Source organism: Penaeus japonicus, unplaced genomic scaffold, assembly GCF_977035675.1.
Source record: "Penaeus japonicus unplaced genomic scaffold, GWHDUDI00000001_assembly GWHDUDI00000029, whole genome shotgun sequence".
Lineage (NCBI taxonomy): Eukaryota > Metazoa > Arthropoda > Malacostraca > Decapoda > Penaeidae > Penaeus > Penaeus japonicus.
In genome coordinates this window covers 9,732,986-9,744,667 of record NW_028234431.1, presented here as the reverse complement: position 1 = coordinate 9,744,667, position 11,682 = coordinate 9,732,986, and positions in this window count along the sequence as shown.

The following is an 11,682-nucleotide window of genomic DNA, read 5'->3' as shown; positions in this document are numbered from 1 at the left end:
TTTTATATATTTATATATCGCTTCCTTCGTCGCCGTCCTTGCTGGTCATGGCACTCCTCCAGACAGCGTCCGCGGCGCCGCAGAAGTACACACAACGTTTCGGCAGACATCACAAGGGGGCTCCGGCTAAGGGCAGTGCACGACCAGCATTGTTTTTTGGGGTATGGGATCTTGGAGGATTTTGTTCTGGTCGGTGTAGGATATCGAGATGCATGACGCCTTAAGCTCACAAGTACACTTTCAGGACTAAAAATTTGTTTACTCGCACAATATACTATTTTGTTAACATATATATATATATATATATATATATATATATATATATATATATATATATATATATGTATATAGAAATATATATACATATATGTATATACATATACATATATAAATTAATATGTAGATACAAAAATAGATTGATAATTAGGCATAGATATAGATATATACATATACATATATAAACATACATATGTGTATATACATATGTATGTATGTATAGATGGGCATATATGATTATATATACATATATATAGATATATACATATCTATATATGTCTATCTATTTATACACACAAATAACACACGCCATTTGGTTCTAATATGCATATATGTATACATATGTATATATATACATATGTGAATATATGTATATGTATATGATTATATATATAAATAAATAAGTATATATCCGATCTGTGTATATGTATATGTATATATATATACATAAACATATACATAAATATATATCAATATATGTATACACATCCGACAGACTGCCTTCATATTTCCTTCTATTGCAGTGGGCAAAACCAGTGTCAAACGTTAAGTTCGACTTCAATCACCAACGATCCGCTTCAAGTGTTCGCGGGAGCAAGCCAACGATCGGGGCGGCCACCAAGTGAGTCTGCTGCTTTGTCCATGTGGAATGAGAGGAATCACAAATGTCAAGTCGATATGGGAGATAGAGATAGAGTGCATATGTGTTTAACATGCTTCAACCCTCCTGGTTCTTGTGTTCAGCATTTAATATCTAGACTTGTTTGGTGTTTTTCCTTAGCTTGGGATGGACTTTAGTGCAAATTCCGCCGAGATGTGAGACAGCAGCGGCTGAGTTGAGGCGGGAAACAGCTTTCGAGTTTTGATAAGATATATTAATATGCATTTGTACAATAATACAATAATGCAGTTTTTTTTCTTAATTCAGATTCCTTTTTGCTAAACATTTGAAAATAAAATTCAAATCTATATGTTTTGCAAACCATTTTTAGGGTACACAAGGAACTATGGTATTATATGTTAAATAAGTGCATAACACACGTCCGTTTTATATGTTCATATTTCTAAATACCTGTTTACATTCATATATGTCTTTACAAAACGCACATATGCCTTTCACATATAAGCATGTACATAATTACACAGTTATATATATGTATTATACTATCATTATATATATATATATATATTATATGTATTTATACAAATATTTTCACCCCTTATAGTTCTTCTATATATGTACACACACACACACATCCTCCTACAAAACAACACATATATATATCATATATATTTTATATATTATAATATATGTGTGTGGGTGTTTGTGTGTGTGTGTTGTGTGGTGTGTGTGTGTGGGTGTGGTGTGTGTTTTACATCTACATATGTATATACAAATGTATATATATATTCAATATGCATATGCAGACATATATACATATATATACATATATATACATATTTATTTGCATATATGTATATATATACAATTATTTATGTATATATATATATATATATACATATCAATACATACATACACACACACACACACACACACACACACACACACACACACATATATATATATATATATATATATATATATATATATATATATATACACGTACAATAAACACACCACGCACAATCACATTCATTCACAAACAATGTAGTAGAATATCATCTAATTCATTGTGATATTTCGAATCCATGAAGTTATAGTTTTTATAAATCATACATTTAATCGTCTTTGATGAATAATGCAATTTGAATATTTGGCTTGATTTAAGTCGTGTACATTTCATATTGCAGCTTTATTCTTTCAATGGCCCATCTCTATATTATTCAATTACCTGATTCTTTCAAAAAACATGCTTACAAACACTAGTGACATTCAATAAACAAATCAAACAAGAAATTGGCTCCATGCCTTCATCACATACCACTATGATAAGAAGCACAGATACCAATCACTGGAGATCAAAATATTAATGGGAATCATTTTGGTTAGGAGGAACAGTAGCGAAGAAATCGGCAAAGTAACTCCACATTTTCAAGCCACGAGAAGCGACCACCAGTTCCACCTTTACCGCGGTTTTATATATATTTATATATATATAGAATATATATATTGTATATATATATATATATTTATAATATTTATATATGTATGTTGTTGGGTATAGAACTGCTTTTCTCGGGGTGGCATGAGGCCTCAAAGGTTTATATGTTCCATGCTTATATTTGAATGCGGTATTGCATTATTCCATTATATTTTTGGTATGTATATGCAGTTTTATATTATATATTTATATATATAATAATATTATATATTTATATACATATATATATATTTATGTATATGTTTATATATATACTATGTATGTACTTTATACATATATATGTATTATATTTTTTATATATATATGGATATATATATATTTTATATATGATATATTATATTTGTATAGGTATATATATTACTAGTATGTGATTACATATATATACATTATTTAATTATATATATATATACTATATATATATATTATTAATATTTATATATTTATATATATATATATATATGATACAGTGAACATAACAGAATTATTACCACTTTCTTTACTTTTAGTGGCAGGTGTTATTAATTATATAATTTATATTGTCTATATATATATATATATATATATATTAAATTATATTATATATTTATATAGTAACGAGCCCTTTTACAATTAGATATCATTTAAGCGGACTCACTTATTTTCTAACTACAAATTCTCTACTGATATACAAAAAACTTACACAGAGATATCAATATAAACAATGTATACTCATAGTCACATGCACGTCTCAACGTTTTAAATCCACGACAAAGACGACTTTATGGAGCTGTCAAAGATTGCCATATATCACACCCCCCTATCAATGTATCAATCACTTTAAAATGCATTTTCAATGGTCATCCAAGATATAGAAAAACCTACCATAAGAGGGAAAATAAAAAAAAGCTGATGTGAGCAGTAGTCGTTCTTGGCAAGACGAGGTACGGAAATCAATGAATTATTTTTCCAATTGATTCCGCCTTGGACATGGACCATCTTTCCTCCCTTGTAGATGGCTCTGTGGGGGGACAACCGTGAGGTTCAGGGCTTGATCCAGGAAGTTGTATATGTATATGTTTACAATTGTAGATATAATTATATATTCATTCTATGTATAAATATATAATATTTATATATTTTGATTTATGTAATATGATTAATATTATGTATATATTGTATGTAAATATATGTTCATATTTGTTTCATGCAAAACTCATTCGCGCACCACATATCTATCTATCTATCTTTAGATGCATCATATGCTTATATTCTTTTCTATATATACACAGATGAACGTATTTGTATGTATATATCTATGTATGCATTTATATATATTTATATATATTATAAATATATAATATCTATATGTATGTATATATATAATATATATATGTAATATATGGATATATATATGCATATGTATGTATGTATATATTACACATATATACATGAATATGATAAATAAATGCACATCATATGTATATAGATAAATACATTTATATAGATTTATTTAGATATAGATGTATATATGTTATTTTATAGATCTATTTATACATAATATGATGTATAGATACCATCTATTTATACCATATATTATGTGTATATATATTACATAATATATATAATTATATATTTCATTGTTATGTTTAAATGTATTGCATATATATGTTTTATATATACTTATATCTATAAAATTATATCATAATATATATATTATGGATTATTTAACATATATAGTATATATACATATATATCGATAATATACATACTATTTTTATATATATATATATTTCTTATATATTATATTCAAATACATACCAAATAGACATATGTATTTACATTGTATATAGATCTCTATTATTGCATATGTATATATATGTATACATAAATATATATTAATATTTATATATATATATTATATATATATATATATATATATGTGTGTGGTGTGTATCCTACATATGTTTATGTATATTATATTTACGTTTATTTGTATATAATATTTAAGCATAGATATGTATATATAAGTGTGATTATATGTGTTGTGTGTATTTTGTACATTTGTAATACATACTACATATTTATATAGATATATATATATTTATATATATATATATATTTATTGGCATTATATGCGTGTATCTATCTATTTCATACATACACACACACTTATATTATATATATAGTTTATATAATAATATACTATTGTTATATATTTATATATATTATATTTATTTATATAAATAATATTATACTATATTTATATAGATTTTTATATATATTATATATACTTGTACACACACGCAACCCACGTGTGTTTGTTTGTGATTGTGTTCGAAAATAAAATAGACACAGATCTTCCTCTGCTTCACGATAGGAAAAAACGTAACAGGAGCATTCCCACTAGGTCGACATGACGCGACATCCGGTCCGAATTTTGCAGCCATTCCACTCCTATATAAACCGAAGTCCCTTGCGGTGAAGTCACTTTTCACTCAGCCTCTGATCTCAGTTCCTCACACGCATCAGACTTTTGGAGACGCTTGAGACTCTCGCTTCCTTCGGTCGCCGTCCTGCTGGGTCATGGCACTCCTCCAGACAGCGTCCGCGGGCGCAGAAGGAAAAAACAACGTCTCGGCAGACATCAACATGGGCTCGGGTAAGGCAGTGCCACGACAGGCATTCGTGGGTAATGGGGGAATCTGTGGAGGGATTTTGTTTGCGTCGTGTAGGATATCAGGATGCATGAACGACCTTAAGCTCACCAAGGTTCACCTTTAGAACTACAAATTTGTTTACACGGCACTAATTATATTATATGTATAAACATATATATATATATATATATATATATATATATATATATAAATATATATAATTTATATGTATATTAGAAATATATTACATTATGTATATACATACTACATATATAAAAAATTAAATATGTAGATACAAAAAATAGATAATGATTAAATCGGCCATAGATATAGATATATACATATACATATATAAACATACATATGTGTATATACATATGTATGTATGTATAGATGGGCATATATGATTATATATACATATATATAGATATATACATATCTATATATGTCTATCTATTTATACACACAAACACACACGCACATATGTCTCTATATGCATATATGTATACATATGTATATATATACATATGTGAATATATGTATATGTATATGATTATATATATAAATAAATAAGTATATATCCGATCTGTGTATATGTATATGTATATATATATACATAAACATATACATAAATATATATCAATATATGTATACACATCCGACAGATGCCTCATCTTTCCTTCTCTTGCAGTGGCAAACCAGTGGTCAACGTTAAGTACGACTTCAATCCCAACGACCGCTTCAAGGTTGTGTGTGTGTTTCCGTCGCAAGCCCACGATCGGGGGCGGCACCAAGTGAGTCTGCCTGGCTTTGTCCGTGGGAATGAGAGATCACAATGTCAAGATCGAATATGGCGAGATAGAGTGCCAAATGTGTCATAAATGCTTGAACTCTGTTCACTTGTAGTTCAGCCTTTTTAAATATCTATACTATTGTTGTGTTTTTCCTTAGTATGGGCTGAGTCTTTCGTAAATTCCGCCGAGAAGTAGCAGCAGCTGAGTTGAGCGGGAAACAGCTTTCGAGTTTTGATAAGATATAATAAAATGCATTTGTACAATAATACATAATGCAGTTGTTTTCTTAAATCAGATGTCCTTTTTGCTAAACATTTGAAAATACAAATTCAAATCTATATGTTATAAACCATTTATGAGGTACACAAGGAACAATGTTATTATATGTTAAAATAACAAACACACGTCCGTTTATATGTTCATATATCTAAATACCTGTATACATTCATATATGTCTTTACACACGCACATATGTACACATATAAGCATATACATACATACACATTTATATATATATATATATATATATATATATATATATATATATATATGTATATATACAAATATATTCACATATATTTCTCTATATATGTACACACACACACACACCACACCACCACATTATACTATATATATATAGATATATATATATATTGTTGTCGTGTGTGTGTGTGTGTGTCGTGTCGGTGATGTGTGTGTGTGTGAGTGTGTGTGTGTATACATCTACCATATGTTTATATACAATTGTATTACTGTATATATATATTCAATATATATATTTGCATATGCAGCGGGACATTATATAAATATATATACATTTATATATTACATATTTATTGCATATTTAATGTTTATATAATATACAATTATTTATTGTCATATATATATATATTATATATTAACATATCAATACATACATACACCACACCACACACACACACACACACACACACACACACACATATATATATATATATATATATATATATATATATTTATTTAAAACTATACATATATATACACGTACACATAAACACACACGCCACACCATCCACATTCATTCACAAACAATGTATTAGAATATCATCTAAAATTCATTGTGATATTTCGAATCCATGAACGTTATCGTTTTTTAAAATCATACATTAAATAGGTCCTTTGAAATAATGCAATTTGAATATTTGGCTTGTTTTTTTTTTTTAAGCTCGTTACATTTTCATCCTTGGCAAGCTTTATTCTTCAAATTGCCATCTCTATAATATTCAAATTACTGATTCTTTCAACAAAACATGCAAACAAACACTAAGTAGATATCAATAAACACAATCGAAACAAGAAATAGGCTCATGTCCTTCATCAAATAACCACTATGTTTATAAGAATCACAGATAACAATCACTGGAGATCAAAATAATACTGGGAATCATTTTGGTAGAGAACATTAGCGAAGAAATCTCGGCCAAAGTAACTCCACATTTCAAGCCACGAGAAGACGCCAGTTCCACCTTTACGCGGCTTATATATATATATATATATATATATATATATATATATATATATATATATATATATATAATATATATATGATTTAGTTGTTTAGAACTGCTTTTCGGGGTGGCAGAGGCTCAAGGTTTTTATGTTATGCTTATATATGAATGCGGTATTGCATTATTCCATTATATATATGTATGTATATGCAGTATATATATATATATTATTATATATATTTATATATTATTATATATATATTATACATATAATATATTTAATGTATATGTATATATATATACATATGTATGTACATATACATATATTGTATATGTATATATATATATATATATATATAATCTATATATATATTTATTATATATATATATATAGTGTTATGTCATATGGTATATATATACTATGTATGTGCATATACATATATATACATATATATAAATATATATATATATATATATATATATATATATATATATTATATATATATATATATATATATATATGAATCACGTGCCCCCCCCCCCCCCCCCCCCCCCCCCACATAACAGAATTAATAACACTTTTCCTTTCTTTTAGTGGCAGTGTTATTAATTATATATATATATATATATATATATATATATATATATATATATATATATATATATATATATATATATTAACGAGCCCTTTTACAATAGATATCATTTAAGCGACTCACTATTTTCACACTACACATTCTCTACTGATACACAAAACTTACACAGAGAATATCAATATAAACAATGTATAATCCTAGTCACAAGCCACGACCTCAACGTTTTAAAATCCACGACAACGACATACATATGAGCTGTCAAAGATCGCAATATCCCACGCTTATCAATGCTATCAATCACTTTAAAATGCATTTCATGGTCATCCAAGATATAAGAAAAACCTACATAAGAGGAAAAAAAAAGCAGAGAGAGCAGTAGTCGTCTTGGCAAAGACGAGGTACGGAAACATGAATTATTTTTCCAATTGAATCCGCCTTGGACATGGCCCTTCTTCCTCCCTTTAGGATGGCCTCTGAGGGGGGACGACCAAGAGGTTCCAAGGGCTGATCCAGTAGGTGTATATGTATATGTATACAATTATATATATAATTATATATTCATACATATGTATATATATATATATATATATATAGATATATGTATATGCATACATATATGTATATATGTATGTATATATATGTTCATATATGCATACATGCAAACACATACGCGCACACATATCTATCTATCTATCTATATATGCATATGCTTATATCTATACATATATACACATATGTACGTATATGTATGTATATATCTATGTATGCATATATATATATATATATATATATATATATATATATATATATATGTATGTATATATATAAACATATATATGTAAATATATGGATATATATATGCATATGTATGTATGTATATATACACATATATACATGAATATGTAAATAAATGCACATATATGTATATATATACATACATATATATAGATATATATAGATATATATGTATATATGTTATATATAGATCTATATATACATATATATGTGTATATATACATCTATATATACATATATATGTGTATATATATACATACATATATATACATATATATTTATTGATATATTTACATGTATGCATATATATGTTTATATATACATATATCTATAAAATTATATATATATATATTTATGATTTTACATATATATGTATATATACATATATATGCATATATATATATATATATATATATATATATATATATATTCATATACATACATATATATATATGTATATACATATATATATATATATATATATATTGTATATGTATATATATGTATACATAAATATATAATATATATATATATATATATATATTATATATATATATATATATATGTGTGTGTGTGTATCCATACATATGTATATGTATAAATATTTACGTATATGTATATACATATATAAGCATATATATGTATATATAAGTGTGATTATATGTGTTGATTTTTTATGTGTATTTATGTACATATATATACATACATACATATATATATATATATTATATATATATATATATATATATTTATATATATGCATATATGCGTGTATCTATATATATACATACATACACACACACATATATATATATATATATATATATATATATATATATATATATATATATATATGTATATATATATATATATATATATATATGTATATATATGTATATATATATATATATATATATACATGTACACACACGCACACGTGTGTTTGTTTGTGATTGTGTTCGATAAATAAAATAGACACAGATCTTCCTCTGCTTCACTATAGGAAAAACGTAACAGGAGATTCCCACAAGGTCAGACATGACGCGACATCCCGGTCCGAATTTTGCAGCCATTCCACTCCTATATAACCTGAAGTCCCTTGCGGTGAAGTCACTTGCACTCAGCCTCAGCTCACAGTCCTCACCGCATTCAGACTTACTGGAGACGCCATGAGACTCTCGCTTTCCTTCGTCGCCGTCCTGCTGGTCATGGCACTCCTCCAGACAGCGTCCGCGGCGCCGCAGAAGAAACACAACGTCTCGGCAGACATCAACAAGGGCTCCGGGTAAGGCAGTGCCACGACAGGCATTGTGGGTAATGGGATCTGTGGAGGGATTTTGTTCTGGTCGTGTAGGATATCGGATGCATGACGCCCTTAAGCTCACACGTACACTCTCAGACTATAAAATCTGTTTAAACGCATATATGCATATATATATATATATATATATATATATATATATATATATATATATATATATCAACTTACATATATATGTATATATACATATATAAACTTATATGTAGATACAAAAATAGGTATATATATCTGCATATGTATGTATGTACAGATGGGCATATATGATTATATATACATATATATACATATCTATATATATGTCTATCTTTCTATACACATAAACACACGCACATATGTGTGTATGTGTATATATGTGTACATATGTATATATACATATATGAATATATGTATATGTATATGAATATATATATATATATATATATATATATATATACATAAACATATCCATAATATAATAACATAAGTATCCACATGCTTCATCTTTCCTTCTCTTGCAGTGGCAAACCAGTGGTCAACGTTAAGTACGACTTCAACCCCAACGACCGCTTCAAGGTGTACGCGGGAGCAAGCCACACGATCGGGGGCGGCACCAAGTGAGTCTGCTGCTTTGTCATGTGGAATGAGAGATCACAATGTCAAGTCGAGATGAGAGATAGAGTGCCATATGTGTCATACATGCTTCAACCCTCCTGTTCTCTTGTGTTCAGCCACCTAATATCTATACTTGTTTGTGTTTTTCCTTAGCTATGGGGCTGGCCTTTCGTTCAAATTCCGCCGAGATGTGAGACAGCAGCTGAGTTGAGCGGGAAACAGCTTTCGAGTTTTGATAAGATATAATAAAATGCATTTATACAATAATACATAATGCAGTAGTTTTCTTAAATCAGAGATCCTTTTGCCAAACATTTGAAAATACATATCAGAATCTATGTTATAAATCATTCATGAGGTACACCAGGAACAATGTTCTTATAAGCTTAAATAACATACACGCGTCCTTATATATGTACATATATCTAAATACCTATACACATTCATATATATCTTTATACACACACGTACATATGTACACATATAAGTATATACATACATACATATATACATGTATATACATATATACATACATACATACATATATATCTACATATATATTCACATACATATATATATATATATATATATATATATATATATATATATATATATATGTATATATATATATGTGTGTGTGTGTACAAATATATATATATATATATATATATATATATATATTCAGTATGCATATACAGACATATATATACATATATACACACACATATATACATATATATATATTTATATATGTTTATATTTATATATATATATATATATATGTGTGTGTGTGTGTGTGTGTGTGTGTGTGTGTACATATTTATATGTATATATATACATTTATATTTATATTTATATATATATAAATATATATATATACATATATGTGTATATTTGTACACATGCATACATATATATATATATATATATATATATATATATATATATATATATATATATATATATATTCATATATATACACGTACACATAAACACACACGCACACATCCTCTCACATTCACAATCGATGTATTAGAATATAATCTAATTCATTGTGATATTT